Raw genomic sequence first — 15,974 nt, 5'->3', positions numbered from 1 at the left:
TCATTCGATTATAACTTTCATGATGGTGTTTATACTAGTGGTTATAGTTACTTTATCCTCAGATCGCGATTTTAAAATAGCAATATTTCTGAAGTGAAACTCCTTTTTTGGCATTGGAAAAAAATACCGTCACATTTTTCGGTTACGCGTCACATTTTTCCGTTACGCGCCATCTTTTTCTTTTCCCTACCACGGTTCATTCCAAGAGATTTGAAACCATAAATAACAAATATATATAATAACGATAACTATGGTAGTAATAATTCTATTATAATTGATGATATTCATTAAAAATCTTAGTAGTACTTAGTAGAAAGGTAAAATGAAATAATTGTATTCGTATGTCTATCATAATAGAAGTCATTTGTTAAACTTTATCTAATATAACTTTATTTAACCAATTTCTGTACAGTTGAATATACTAGATCATTTTTTGAAAAATAAGGTAAAAAAAAGTTTCACGTCTAAGTTTGGAAACTAGTAAACGTACATATATTTTGTTTTATATATAAAAAGTGAATATATTGTTAAAAACCTTTCTCTCACTTTTACTTGGATTCCAAATTTATCCCAAGGTCGGCGTATCTTTTATTTTAACCAATACGAATATTCATAAAACTGTGTGATAAGCGTCCAGAGTTCTCATTATGTTCTTGAGCCGCCAAGGTAACGCTTTGTAAGAATGACACTCGACTCGACACCTCTTGTCCGCACTTCGAAGAACCGCAATGTCTAGTCTGACGACATTGTTTGACACCCCGATTGAACTTTTGAAAAATATTAAACGTAGTAAAAACGTTCGCCCGAACATTGGAATTTACTTATATATGCTGAAAAAATACCTGCCTGCTGCTGTTCGAATTGTAAATTTATTTTTGTGTTCCATTGTCAAGTTATAGACTAAGAACGTTTTAACCATACACTTGGAGCCGAAATTACGCAAGTAAAACCGCGGTTCAACGCATACATTATTTGATAGTTAAAACAGTATTACACGGTTAATTTACGTTGGCCAAGTAGCTAGTTCTGTTTTTTTGTAGCTTTCTAATTTCAAATGTACTAATGTTGTATTTCTAATTTGTTTAGATATCAGTGACACAAGTGGGTGTTAAAATATCAAACGTTTACGGATTACGTTAAGAGTCTACTAATTATAGAGTTAACCTCTTTAACATCCCCCATCCTATTTAAACAATCCAAAACTTGAGACTGTCTTATTCCCAGAGCAAATTTACACAGAGTATTAACTGTATTTCTTAAGTCTCTTGTTTTTTACTAAAAATATTAGCACGTGAAATATCTCCTTCAGGTTTTGTGACTAATTGTTTGATTTACATTTTTTTTGTCTTCAATTCAAACAAAAAACTTAACGTGTAAAATATATTAATGCAGTACAATCTTATTCTATAGAAAAGCTAAGCACAAAAAACTAAATCCGCAACTCTTGAGTAATGGCAACATGAGTTTATTATTAAAAGTGAATTCTTCAAGAGCGTGGCACCATTTAATCCAGATGCAATCTATTGCAAATCCGATACAAGTCTTGGATTATTTTCAGCCAACACTTGTTGACTTTTATTTCTACCGAGGCCAAGAACGCTTAGAATTTTAAATTTTCAATAAAACTTCTGGGTGACTTTGTACATATTACATTCCGAATATAGGACAAGTAGTACTTCAAAGTTCTGAGCTAAGTAATTTCAGGCTAACTTGGAAAAAATTGTGGCGAACGTCGGAGTTCGTTACATGTAAAACTTTACTGCTTTCACAATGGACTTTTATTTTAAATTTATTTAAAGTATTTTCATTAAGAGCAGGTAGATTTAAAATTTTAATAAGATACGATGTTATCAAGGGGTGAGATTTAATTCTGATTAAATATATTAAGGTGTGCAAATATGTAATTTGTCAATAGCCTTCAGGAGCCGAAGTTCTTGTACATACTAATCGACACTTTGATATTTTTAAATATTTCGGTAGTTTAGACTTGCCATTCTGCAATACTGACGGCAGGTTTAACGTGCAAATAAAACATCAATTGTTTAACAAAAAATTGTTGTGTTTGCTGGACTTAATCTTCATCAAAATTTCAGCTAGTTTACATAGAAATTTGCATAGGTGTGAATTTCAAAGAACGTCTACAAAGTATACATTTGGAAGCCCACGGGTATAGACTAACAAAACCTTGTTTCGCTGGCTTTAGAAATAAATGCGATCCGAATATATTATCGAACGCATTACGTACGTTTCGCTGGAGGCATCTCGGGAGTCTGCTATTCAGTTGCACACTTTTGCAACTTCATCCACGCTTCAGCTATATTGTATTACAAAACTTCGGAGTTATATCATTTAAATAATCTTTAAACTTACGCCGTTGTTTATTTCCTGTGGCAAGAGTTAAGTACGTTAGTTTAATAACGTGCTTGCAGGATACAAAAATATTATGGTTTCGTTACTACAGTTTTCGAGTGTTTGCGTGACATTGTCATTGATTGTTCTCACCTTCTCTGTCTTTGGGGTGCTTGAAGTCTCCTACATCATATCTCATACGTATTGTAATGCGAAATAGTCTTATTATAATACTTAGAATATGTACATAACGGTTAACAGTAAAAAATCAAAGCCTATCTTGTCTAAACGTTATGGTAGCGCTTTCGACTATGTATTTGCGTGTTATCCCCCAGGAATGTAAGTGCATGCTCCAATTTCACACATGTCTGCTGCTGATAGACGGCATATGTTTGTTTTTTTTTAAATTATTAATTAGTTAAAATGTCATGTGGAACTTGGTGTAATGGTTTGCCTTACAAACATTCTACAAATAACTTGGCGATTAAAAATAATGGCGAACAGTTGATTGCCCGTTCTTCTCGTTCGTTCAAATGTACAATTAGCAGCATTTAGCATTTTATACGTATTTCATTATTGACGTTTATAAGTTTGGATTGCGTCACCTAAATAAATAAATAATTTTAATTTAACATTTCAATACGAGCTGATTTATAGGTTTTTTTAAATAAATCTTCAGTATAAAAAATATATTTATTATATTTTTATGTTTGTGTTTATATTTTTTTAAGGAAGCAAAAAAAACAAGTCTAATCATTAACTGCATGTAATAATAAGCATAACATGTATGCTCGATTTTTGACAATTTGGGGTCCCCACTTGATACTCCTGTCATTAACAGTTAATTAATTACCGTCCCCTAACTTCGATTAAGGAGATTGTGTTGATCGGAACAGTTTGTTTATACAGATCGAGTTTCCTCCTTTATCAGCGTACCTCATGCTTGTATAGGATTTTATGTATTTTCTGGTAATAAGTAGATAAAAAACTCGTGAGCCACCTGGCTTAGTAAATCGAGATATTGTAAGGAACTGGAGGAACTGTTTTTAATTATTTGCAAGTTATTTTATTGTTTTGTTTTCATTATTCCAAAGTATATTTTATTGTTATGTTTAGGTCTTAATAAATAATATCATATTATTAATTAACAGTGTTACCCTAGACTGACCCATAGACAAATGGGGGCAATTACAACCGGCATGTCTGGTAAAAATTAACGATGTATGTCGGGCACAGAATAATAAAAGAAACTACATCCAACATTATATATCAATTACGCACGAACAGCTCACAACTGCGTAAAAATTTGAAATATAGAGATATTAAAATACCCTATATAACAAATTCTCCATCTTAAATATTTATCAGACTATAAATTATAAAACCGTAGATGTATTGTTTTAAAGATTTATAATTCAGTTAAAAAATAGACAATAAATAGGAACAAAAAAACCATAATAACGACACTAATAAAGCGATGACAGACTATGATGATGTCGCGTCGCCATGACATGATGACTAACTCATAAATGTTCGTTAAATTGACAGACGACTTAAAGAAATCGTCTAACGTTTTGAAAGCATTTATTTGGGTATATTTGTTTTGTCAGTCCACTTGAATCGATGACAAAATGCGGCATTCATACGGGACGCGCCCGGATCCGGTTTTAAAACATTGATATAATACTATTTTTATTAGTCTTGGTTTAGCTATTTTTAATTCGGTCCGTCTAAAGATGATGAAATCTCTATTTGATTGGTATTCCAAGTGTCTACGCGTGTTGATCTATAAAACTGTCAGTGTGCAAAGAAATAAAATGTTTTAATAGTGAAAGAAGTTTAGATGCTATTTAAATATATATATAGACACATTTTTAAGTGTATTGAATTATATATATCATTATTATGGACGCTTATATATAACGTCTTTAACTAAATTCTTAATTAGATTAATGCAATAAAATCTTTATCGGATTGGTAAAGATCGAAGAAGAAAGGTGTATCGGAGAAGCATATACTATGCTTAAAGAGCAGCAACTCGATACCTTTGTATTATTGCATCCCATAAGTATCTGACTATTATATATTATGAAATTATATACAAACAATTTCATGTGGAAACTTCCAAAATCAAGCAAATTACGTACGTCCTTGAAACATTCCATTTGGAAGTACAAAAATGTTCATAACATTTCGTCATCTGGCAATTAACATCCCTGACTTTTGACCTCGCGAAGAGAATGGATGTTGAATTGTATTCAACTGTTATTTCATAATTTATTAGCGTATATTCTATTGTGGTTTTTCATCTAATCTAAAATATTTCTTAATTGGGTGATAAATAAGGGATCTTTAAATACATCTTTATTTATAAGTATATTTATAGAAATAAAATAATTAAAGTAGCATAAAAAATATATGTATCAAAAGCAGAAACACATCAAATTTAATCAAGTTAAAACAAAAAGTTTTAATTTCCCACGTTTAAAATCTCGTCCCTGGGTAATAATACCCTAATTTAATGCACTAGTGTCCCCCGCGGCGTCGCCCGCATCTGAACCTCATAAATATTCAGAGCTGGTTTTTAGTAAGTGGATCGTATGAGAGGTCAACCCACCTCATTAATTGCAGTCTGGATGGAAATGGATTTAAAACTTAGCTTGATGTATTACGGAAAACTTTTATGGGTTGAAGTCTTAAGACGCCATGTATTAGACGAATAATGGCCTTTTTTAAAATAATATTTTATATGATTTTTTTATTTTCCAAGTACATATGTGAGGCAAACAGTGTGTTTCTTTGACGCCTAAGCACCGGTGCACGAGAAACATCCACCAATCCCAAACAATCTTGTTAGACCTTAGCTTTCTGTATCCATTTCATGATCGTCAATCTAATAAGCAAGTAAATAGGTGATCTCTGCTGTGCCTGACACACGCGATGAATTTTTGTTCTAGGCAAGTCTGTTTCACGCGAATGTTAAATGCGTACATATAATTCTTTATATCCAGTTCTTTAGTCCATTAATGCACAGCCGAGGATCGAACCTACGACCTCAGGGTTAGAAATCGCACGCCGAAACGTAGGACAACACGGCACATGCACGAGTAACGCAACATTTACTAGAAAACTAAAACCACAGTAATTCTCTTTTCTATCTTTTCTCTCCTAATACAATAAATATATTACAATACTTAAAAATAAAAGACTTTCCGAAACTTAAATATAGCTATCTCTAGCTACCTCGATGATTTAAGTAAGGGATATTAAAAGTTATACGGTATAAAGGAGCGTTTTAAAAATGTTCAGTTATTTCCAATGAAAAATCAATTTACTTAGCAGTATGCGATGTTTACTCTCGCCGCACGCAATTATTGGAGTCAACATTTATTTAACGAGACCTGAGACCGCAGCTCTTTTAGTTTTTTATTCAATAGGTTATTATTTCAAGGCAAAAAAATCATAAAAAATATTTCCTACTTTTGTCCGTGACAATAGATTATTTTAAATGTTACTGTAATGTAATTGCCTATAATATTGTTATGAGATTAACTCAGACGACTAATTGTTACACAAGCGTTTCTACGAATGCAAAGATTACGTTACTTGAATGGCGTTCTGGCAACACTTGTTTTATAGACAATCTACTAAAACGCTCAGTTGTGGAGCGATAGACGTAAATAAATTCTTGGTACCATCTATTGCAAAATATATTTTATAACGATGGTAAGTAATTACGAGGTTTGTAAGTTTATTATTAGTATTTGAATAACGAAATCTTCGATATAAAATGTCTGTCTGGGTGCCCATTCGGCTAGCATTGCCATGAGTCCTACAGGAAGCATGACGTCCCGCTTTTAGGGTCGTGGAGAATGCGACCCACAAAGCATTAAGGCGGGGCGTTGAGTGTCCCGCTTTTGACACTCCAATCCGACAGCTCTACGTGCAAAGCTTATCAAATTAAAATATCTGTTTTATTTTATTAAACTGCGAATAACTAAAAACAAATTAGCTTCATTATTGAAAGGTCAAAACGCAATATGCACTTCATGCTATCAAATTCCTTTCGAAACACGCCATCTAACACCTGTCGTGTTAAATACGTTTTTTTTTAATAAAGGTCATAATATGAATTTATTGAAAGAATAATCGTATTTTCCCAAAGCAAAGTTTGCGTTATATTTTTATTCGAGATCTGATATAATACCTATTCGCAAGAGATCTCATTCGATACGTAGATTTGATAAGAGCGGCCTTGATCGAGAAAATGCATTCTGTGAGGTTTTATTTTACTCAAATGCACGAGTCGGTGTTGTATTATAAGTATGAAGAAAGAGTTTCAGTTGAAATTTTTAATTAAATATTTTATAACGTTTGCAAACCGTTTTAATTCAAATAAACATTTTTAAGTCTGTTAAAACTTAAATGAAACGAATACACTTATGTACAATGAACCAAAACCTGAAGCCACAAGTTAATACGTCTTCTATAAATATTTGTTATTGTAATCATTTATATATAAAATATATTGTTCACTAAAATATATAAGATGCTAAATACTCTACGCAAACTGCGTTTCACTTCAGTGACTTCAACATGGAATAGCAAAAGAAATTCTTATATCTTGTAAATCCTCAACGTCGCATCTATTCTGCGTCTGTTTCATTTATCACTTTACAAATCATCTTCGGTCCTACAAACTCAAAGCAACTACTGTTTCGCCCGGAGTTTTATTTATCCAAACCGTGTGCATGAACAAATATATAAATAATTAATCCGTCAAAACGATTCCACTCTTAGTTCCCTATAAAAATATAATTCTGGAAGATAGTGGTTGACTTGTGCTTTCCTCGCTCAACGGATAAGTATCGCAATACAGCGAGGAAAAGCCAGCTTTAAAGGTCCTACTAAACCTACACAGCCACAGGAACCAAACTTTTAAAATTTATTTTTATTTTCTATTTATAAGTTTTTATTATTATCATATAGGTATACTATGTAGGTTAATAATATTGTAAATACTGTATACTTGGATGTTGAAATAATTACGTTTATTTCTCAATATATTCAAGACAGTTCATCGACCTCATTACCATCAATATAGTATGCTACCTTGGCTTACGTATGGTTACGTCAATGGTCGAAACGCGAACCTGTTTTCGTTTACTAGAAAATACATTAGAATTTAACTTAGCTCATCTCGTAAACTACGAAGTTAAAATGTTCGTTCTGCATCTTTACAGGACTTATTTTAAAGTTAAGTTAGCGTATAACCTGCAATAACTTAAGCATTGTAGAAGTAGAAAGTCTAACTGGTAATTCTTTTTACCTGTTAAAAAAAGCTACTTATAAGAAAATGAGTGTAAATATCATGTACTGTGACCTCAAATAATCGACTGGCTTTGGATTATTGAGAATCCATACATTTCTTGGGTGTCCTGGGCTCATCAATAGAATTTTTTTACTTGAATGAATTCACCCTTGCACTGAACTGATAACCTTTTTTTATTTTGTAAGGAAAGAATAATTTGGTGAAATCGAATCGGTAGTGTATTTATAGTAAAAATCTCTTCTAACCACTCACAAATTATATATATACTCGCATATTAAATGGCGTATTTAGTACAATTAGTCCATATTTCTCTATTATGGACGAATCATAATGAAAGTGGAACACTGTTCTAGATATTTGTGAGCATTTTATTACTTCGGTTTTATTTAGTTTTACGTAGTAAAAAAATGCAGCAAAGTCGAAACGTAAAATAGAGTGCAAAATCTTGTTCACAGAAGGAAACTTAAGTAAAAAAAATTAACTAACAGCATCCGCTCCAAATCAACAGATTGAAAAGTTAAACCCCTTCCAACTGCTTGGCACTCAGTTTGGCAGAACAACCAAAATCGAATTGAAAATTGCAAAATATACTTTATCTATTTATCAAACGCTTCATGTTTTACAGTTTACTAAGTAATTTATTAGGTTAATGTTACATAGTAAGTATATATAATATATCTTCTATTTTAGGTTCGCTTCTTTTTTTTCTTTGATTGATTAAGTAATTAATTAGTTTAATACCTAAGGCTATTAAAGGCTCTATTTTAGTACCTTGCCTTAGTATTTATTTATATGGCCTTAGCTTTAATTACATTTTTTCATAATTATCATAGAGTAAAGAATAAATAAAATGTCTCTAAACTGGATGGAACCTAAGTATGTTTGACTTTTACGGTATACGAATTTTTCTTGGGACACCTGATCCACGTTTAGAGAAAACTGCTTACAAAAATTGACTCGGGTTAATACAGTCAAGAAATTTTGAATCTATTAGGTTTATTAATTTTACGCGTATATGTTTAAAACGTATTTTAGAACATATAAATAAATATCTAAATCGAAGGATCAAGGCGACATACATAAGCATGCCTTAAGTCGCATCTAAATTGAATAAATTTAGATTTGATTTTGATTTGATACTTTTCCGATGTTCTAACAATCCGTTATTTCCTACTGATCTTTCAGTCGTATTTAGAATGGTTCATTGTATAAATATATTTATTTCGGTCACGGTGCAAATCAAATCAATACTCAATAAGTTAACTGAGAAACACTCGCCTGGTTTTCGTTTCCGATTAGACCTAAATGAGAAAAGTTTGAGTACTTCTACAAAATAATCCAAACAGGGAGTTCAAAATCATTTGTGTTTAATCAGGACTAGTTACTACATAGTATGTACATTCAAAATCAGACAGTACAGGCAAAAACTAAACCTTGAAATAGTCTCACCTTGAATTACGTGATTTTTAAAGGTACGTATTTGAACGTATTCTAATTAGCATAGCATTAGCGAATCGCAAATGTATGGATGTTTAGCTTATAAGCATCTGAGTTTTGCGATAATTTTTTCATATATATTTTGTCGTGTAAATAATTTATAAATGAATGTTCGGTATGACTCTTTAGAAGTATTTTAAGGCCCATCTGGTGGCATCATTATTTAATTATATATCTATATATCTATATAGTCTATTATATATCATCATATTATATATAATTATCGCGTCTATCAATATTATTTAGCAAGAAATAGAATCCAGAACCTCCAAATTAAATAGTTGTTAATGACGTTTAATAAACGTCTAAATTTAATTTAACTCAATTGAATAATATTTATAAATTTAATAAGAAGTAATTGAAGGTAAAAAGCGCATTTTCATTCCATAAACTTATTACCTATTAATATTCCAACTTGAAGTACCATTCAATCGGCTATATTATTTGCTCCACATACTACTATATGTTTCTCCACAAACCATTGTTTCCGCTCGAACATCGTTACCGCAGTAGAAATGCACTTTCAACAATATTTTATCGCATTTTATAACGAACACGACTTTATATCGCAAACTCTACTTTAATATATTTCTCTTAACTCAACATTATATCCTAGTCTTGTTTACAAAAAAATATTCAGTTTACTACAAATAATCTTTCGTCTCTGCTGTGAAATTGTTTAATTTTATTATTAATAAAAGCTTACCAACGCTGGGCACACTGATACATTGAGGAAAGAACCAGAAAATATAATTTATAATCTCAGAGGGACTAACAGGCATTAAAAGAAGAAGAAGGAGTATCTAGAGGATACGCGAATTTAAATACAAACTGTTCGATGAGGCTGGGTTAATTTTGAGTTTAACTTAAACAGAAATATAAGTAATTAATGCTGAATATACCTTCATAAGTTTTCACCGTTTAATATCTAATAAAATGTAAAATTAAGATACAATAAAAAATAATACATGGGAAATTGAATTTGGTTTTCCCGTTTGATCATTATTTCATTTTTGCAGTGATATTAATATTACAATTTCCATAATATTATTTTATTATGGTACTAGGTATATTTAAAGCAAGAGGTCTCGGAATGTATGTTGGCGGGCGCAAGAGGATATTAGTAGATCATGCGCGAACTCTACCCAAACTCTACCCATCGCAGCCCATGGACACCAATTTGAGTGGGTACTTTGCTAACCTTTGATTATTCAGATACAGGACTCTTTGATTTAATCTGAATTAAATAAATATTTGACCTATATAAATAGAATCAGTTGCTTAGATGCTCATTGTCGAACCGATTAATTGGTAGAACTAAGACAGTTCAACTAACATGCTCGCTTCCGGATCGCCAGCGCCAGGGTATTAAATATATTATTCACATTCGCCTAGAATTGTTATTCTTTTATTAAAGCTTAAAAAATATAATTGTCCGTAGTTCGCAAGTTCCAGTCACAATATCTGAAATTATAGTAATTGCCTCTTAAGCTAAAATTTGTCGTTGAAAACTATGCCAACTTTGCAAAACATATTACATTGTATAAAATAATAATCAGCTATTTCTTAACAGCGGAGCTAAACATTCCTTATAACGAACACGTGGTAGGTGGCATCCTGTTACTGAATAGCGGATATAGTATAGACGTCGACTCATAATATATTAATTCCTCTTGTATATAGGTTGATGTATTATTATATACAACACCAGTATATATAGTATATACTATCTCCATACATATATATATATATATATATTAGTCTAACTTGACTGTAAGGCTTAATTAATAAGCTCTAATGCCATCCAATCAATTTAAAGATTGCAGTTATAATATATGTAAATATTTATTGAGAAGAAAATTCAATTAATCCTTTCCTAATTATATGTACCCACTAACCTGATTGAAGTTCCCTCAAAAAAATTTCTGACTAAAGACGAAATCATGGATCGGGTCGGGTGATTCGACTGAACCATCATGATTTAATATTATATAATATTAAATCATATAATCACACATATATATATATATATATATAATATAATAATAATATATATATAATTAGTAAATCTAAAAAAAAATGTTAACATACCACTAAAAATACTTTGCTGCATGAAGAAATTATATTTCCCTATGGTTTATGAAATCGTAACAAGTATTAAACAGATTGGGTTGGCATACTAGCTATCGAAATACTTACATATTATTCTTAATACACAAATATGAGCTAGAACGCATGCGCAATAACTAAAGTTATATTTACCAGTACTGTTAGCATTTATTATATCTAGGGAAATATAAAGTTATTTACCTTCAACGATGGAGATCCATATTTAATGTAATTTAACGGATAACTGCATAGGTTTAATTAAAAATTAAATTAATTATAATTAGTATAACTGGGTATGTAGTAGGAAGGTAGAATATTTTAAATTCTTATATGATGTATAAATAATACACGTGCATTCTCTATACATTGATATATCATATATCCGACGATGACGTTATTTGTAGACAGGCCCATGCAACTGGTTTCTTACAATAAAATAAAAAACACGAGTCGACCCCAACACGCGTCGGCAAGGCATTAACGACTTAAGCAAAGAAAAAACTTTTCATATCATATACCTGCTCAATGTGATATACAAATATAGTCAACAAACCTTATAAAAGAAGAGTGCGCGCGCAGGTAGAGACAAGAATTCCACAGGTGAACCTTATTGTTGAATAAATCCAAAAGGCAAGTTAACTCCGAGAAAAATCACACAAATTGTACACTTGTTGAACTATTAAACACACTTAATTCACAACACAGGATTTGTTTTCAAAGTTACGAATTATTTCCGACGAACCGACTGCGCATGCCCAACAAACTTCAAATATTTTGTTAATAAACACTTTTTGGCGGCACTGCACTCCTTTTCGTTAGTTTGTATTCAAAATCTTATAAGTTTTACTAAATCAAGTATATCTTTTAGTCATCTGAGACGACCGTTTCAGCAAAAACAATATGCAACAAGTTGCCGTTCCCACGAGTGTTTTGTTGACTTAATATTCTTTTAAATATCGAAATTGTTGGGTCTTTTGACCGGCTCTACCTGTGTCTAATTGAAGGTCGTGTTATACAGTTGAAAACTCCAAAAACCGGTAAGATTTCGCACGTGACACAGTCAAAAAAAAATACCGGTAAACACAGACACTGGGAACACTCAATAAGGATGAAATCCGTGTGGAGGCTAGAGGTCTAAGCGACAAATTAAACGAATAGAAAAGAAAATAAACGAAGACTAAAGTCGGCGTCTGGTTAGCCGCGCGTCCGTCACTCCTGCTGAGCGGTGTACTAAACGCGAGAGGCCGCACGCCGTCGCCCGCCACCCGCGCTCCGTGCCCCTCGCCCTGCGACCCTCGCCCAGAATCCACTTAGAGTGAAAAAAAATAAGAAATAATTGGTAAATATCACGATCATGTTTACTCTGTTTCAACTGTAGTCAGTAGTTTTCGATACCTCCTAAGTATACTGAGTCATCTAACAAGGTATTTTGTTATTTTTACATAAACGTACATAATTAACCATGATCTTCACGTTAGTGTTAATTTTTTTTAAAAGATCTATAGTTACCGAGATAATTTCACTCATACTAAATTAATTTCAACGTCTGTTAAAATCGTACATTGTATACTGATCAAAATAACATTGTATCAGTGTTCGCGGGGCATGAGAAGGGACGCATTGATACAAGTTTCTTTTGGCTCAGTATACGATGTACGATTTTAACAGACGTTGAAATTGATTTAGTATGAGTGAAATTGTCTCGGTAACTATAGTTCTTTTTTAAAAAAAATAACTTAATCTTAAAACTTTAATTACAGCCAGGGCGCATGCAATTTAAGTTAATATGTTTCTTTCATAAGTTTTGATTGATTTTTTGTTTTCATTGAGACTACAAAAATATCGGTTTGCAAAACTAGGTTCTTGAGAACCCTTACCCTTTAATTTCAATTTTGTTTATACAACTTTAGAAATATCCGATAAAGGACATGGGTTTATTAAAACTGATCAGTGTGGTAGACATATGTCTACCACACTGATCAGTTTTAATTGATTAATATTAATCATCCAAAGATTATAAATGACCATATCGTTCGCAGTGTTATGGATCACGTTCAACCATTTTCTCCTGTAGAGTCACATTACACTCGCCAAAAATCAAGTAAAAAATATCTGGAGGGCTCGTTATCCTTCCTAAAAATGTTTAAGTAACATATTGAATAGTTTGAGTCTAATAAATACTCTTCTAAAGCGACTACCTTGAGACAGTATCGAGATATAATTAATACAAATATCAATGTTATAGGTTTTCATAAACCAAAAAAAGATGTTTGTGAATAATGTCACATTTATGAAATTAACAAACAAGTTACGCAGACAGATAAATAAAAGCATGAAGAGCATTTAAAAGAAAAAGAGAAAGCTAGAAAACAAAACAGCTTTAGATTTGCCAAATCCGACGAAAAACTATACAAAGATATTGAAGTGTCTCAGGATTTAATAAAAGACTTTAAATCAAAGTTAAGACTTATAAACAACTGGAAAACTTAGTAGTTGGTATCATATCATATCATTAGTATGATGGATCTAAAATGCCTTGAAACAAAAGTCACGGAAGTAGTAGTTAATGCAGAAAATCAATTTAGGATATTTTATAAAACGAGTTACAAAGATGATGCTTACAAGTGGATAGATTGCGTAAAAAAACCTAAAGCTACACGAAATCGAAGAGAGTTGAATATTAACACAGAAAATATTTCTTTAGCTTATCGGACCAATTCATATTGACCAAAATAAGTACGAATACTTCATGGATCTTTGTAAGAAACTGGTGATTCCTAAGGAGTATCATTTGTTTTTTAATAATTTGATTTCAATAATCTCTAATGGAGCAGATGACAGTAATTCAGGCTGATTTTTGATTCGTTAAATCTTTAATATTTTTATTTATTTTGATAAACCAATAACATAAGGTTTAAAGCTTTCCTTTGAGCGTCCTAAACTTTTCATATATTTTTGTTATACATTTCTATTATTTTTAATAATATTGTTTAAAGTAAGTTACCATTTTTAGTTCCTATTATTTTTATTGATGTTTGATACTACATTTATAATTTGTTTCAGTTAAATTGTTAAACTTGTGGCATTTAGTAAGGCTAAATAATATTAACAAAAAGGTTATTTAATTATAACTAAAATACATTATGATTCTTAAAAATGCGTTGTTTTTGTTAATGAGTCTACTTCTAACAATTTTTTTTAATTTTGTAAGGTATTAGAAATAAAATTAGTTATTAAAAAGCCTCGATTAAGTATATTAGTCCAGTATACGTTGAGGTTTAAAATTCTAACATAGCTAAGTACTTTCCTAGTATAATGAGTCAAGTGATGTAAATTCAATATTTTATTATTAAGTGAGACGAAAAACTCTGAAAATAACCAAAAGTAAGATGATATTAATTAATGGATAATCATATTCCATAATATGTTGGTGTAAACTATGGATTTTGATGTACAACGTACATGAATATAACTGGTAGTTAAACATTTTACTATTGAGTCCCGCCCGTGTATATTAAGTCATGTATATAAAATATCATTTAAGATAAATCAGCAAAATCATGTTATACCAAAGGAAGAGCTTTCAACCTTTATTAGAAAAACATTAAATTTATTCTGAATTAGTTTGATTTCACAAAAATATAAACGATTTGCCTTAAAATGGCTCTCCTGTAAAATTACTAAAATGTCAGTTGACTCATTATACTTAGGAGGTATCGTTTTGATCATTCGATGTCTGTTACCGCTACGCCGCATGTCTGCCTATTTCTTGAACCTTGCATATTCCACTCAATATTTCCATATTTTTTTTTCATGTGTAAATATGACAAATATATTTACATTTTGTTCTATTTAAAAAATAGAGCAAAAATGCTATCAAATTATATTTATTTTGTAATTTGTATTTCAGTACAAGTATGTATGAAAAGATAACACATTTTTGTGAAATTTTAATGAATGGTACCAATTAAGTGACAACAAAGATGTGCAGAATATAAAGCCTAAATGTAGGTATAATAAGTGGCCATTAAATAAAAATAGTTCACTTCAAAAGCAGATATTCAATTATGGCACCACATGTTAGGGTGAGGGCTTGTAATTTTCTGTCTCGGATTGTTTAATTTATTGATTCCTGTTATGGTAATTAATTAATTATTTACTATTGTGAAAAATTTAGTAACACCTTCAAAGCTTCGTGGTGGACACTTCGATTTCCGGAAAAAATAACAATCACTGTCACGCGACGACAAAGTCAATTTAATTAATTACATATTTACAATGAAATATCAATTTTTTATTTGATGCGTAGGTTGTAAATTATCATATTTTATAGCATATACATATATAAAACTTTCCGCAGATAATGTAATTAAATTATAAGTATTTTTAATAGTTATGGTTATTAGTCAAATATTTCATAATTTACAGTTTTTCTCTAATAATAAGTTATTTTCAAGTTTTTATAAACAGTTTTGTTTAAATTGATTTGGTATTTAATTAAATACCAATTCAATATTTGCCGCCGTTGAAAGAGTCCGCAATAAAATTTGCACATAGTTAAAGCAAAGCGAACCTATTCCATTTGCCTAGCTGTTTCATCAACTGGCTGGTCATCTTTCAGGCCGTTAGTTAAACGGCGTCGTTTAGTTAAAAGGCTAGGCTTTTAATTAAACGGGTAATTAAGCTC

At 31.1% G+C, this 15,974-nt stretch overlaps 1 protein-coding gene across 1 annotated transcript in view; it reads right to left on the bottom strand.

Moving 5' to 3' along the window:
- LOC111002135 (polypyrimidine tract-binding protein 2) overlaps positions 1–12,509 on the bottom strand; it is a 323,058-nt gene extending 310,549 nt beyond the window's left edge. Inside the window, exon 1 of the mRNA XM_045630521.1 lies at positions 11,841–12,509. The gene's annotated coding sequence lies outside the window, so the exon portion shown is untranslated. The remainder of the gene's footprint in view (positions 1–11,840) is intronic.
- Between the last annotated feature and the right edge of the window lie 3,465 nt (positions 12,510–15,974).

Source organism: Pieris rapae, chromosome 12 (assembly GCF_905147795.1).
Source record: "Pieris rapae chromosome 12, ilPieRapa1.1, whole genome shotgun sequence".
NCBI classification, from domain to species: domain Eukaryota; kingdom Metazoa; phylum Arthropoda; class Insecta; order Lepidoptera; family Pieridae; genus Pieris; species Pieris rapae.
Note: the sequence above shows the minus strand (reverse complement) of the source record. Positions and strands in the feature narration are given on the sequence as shown.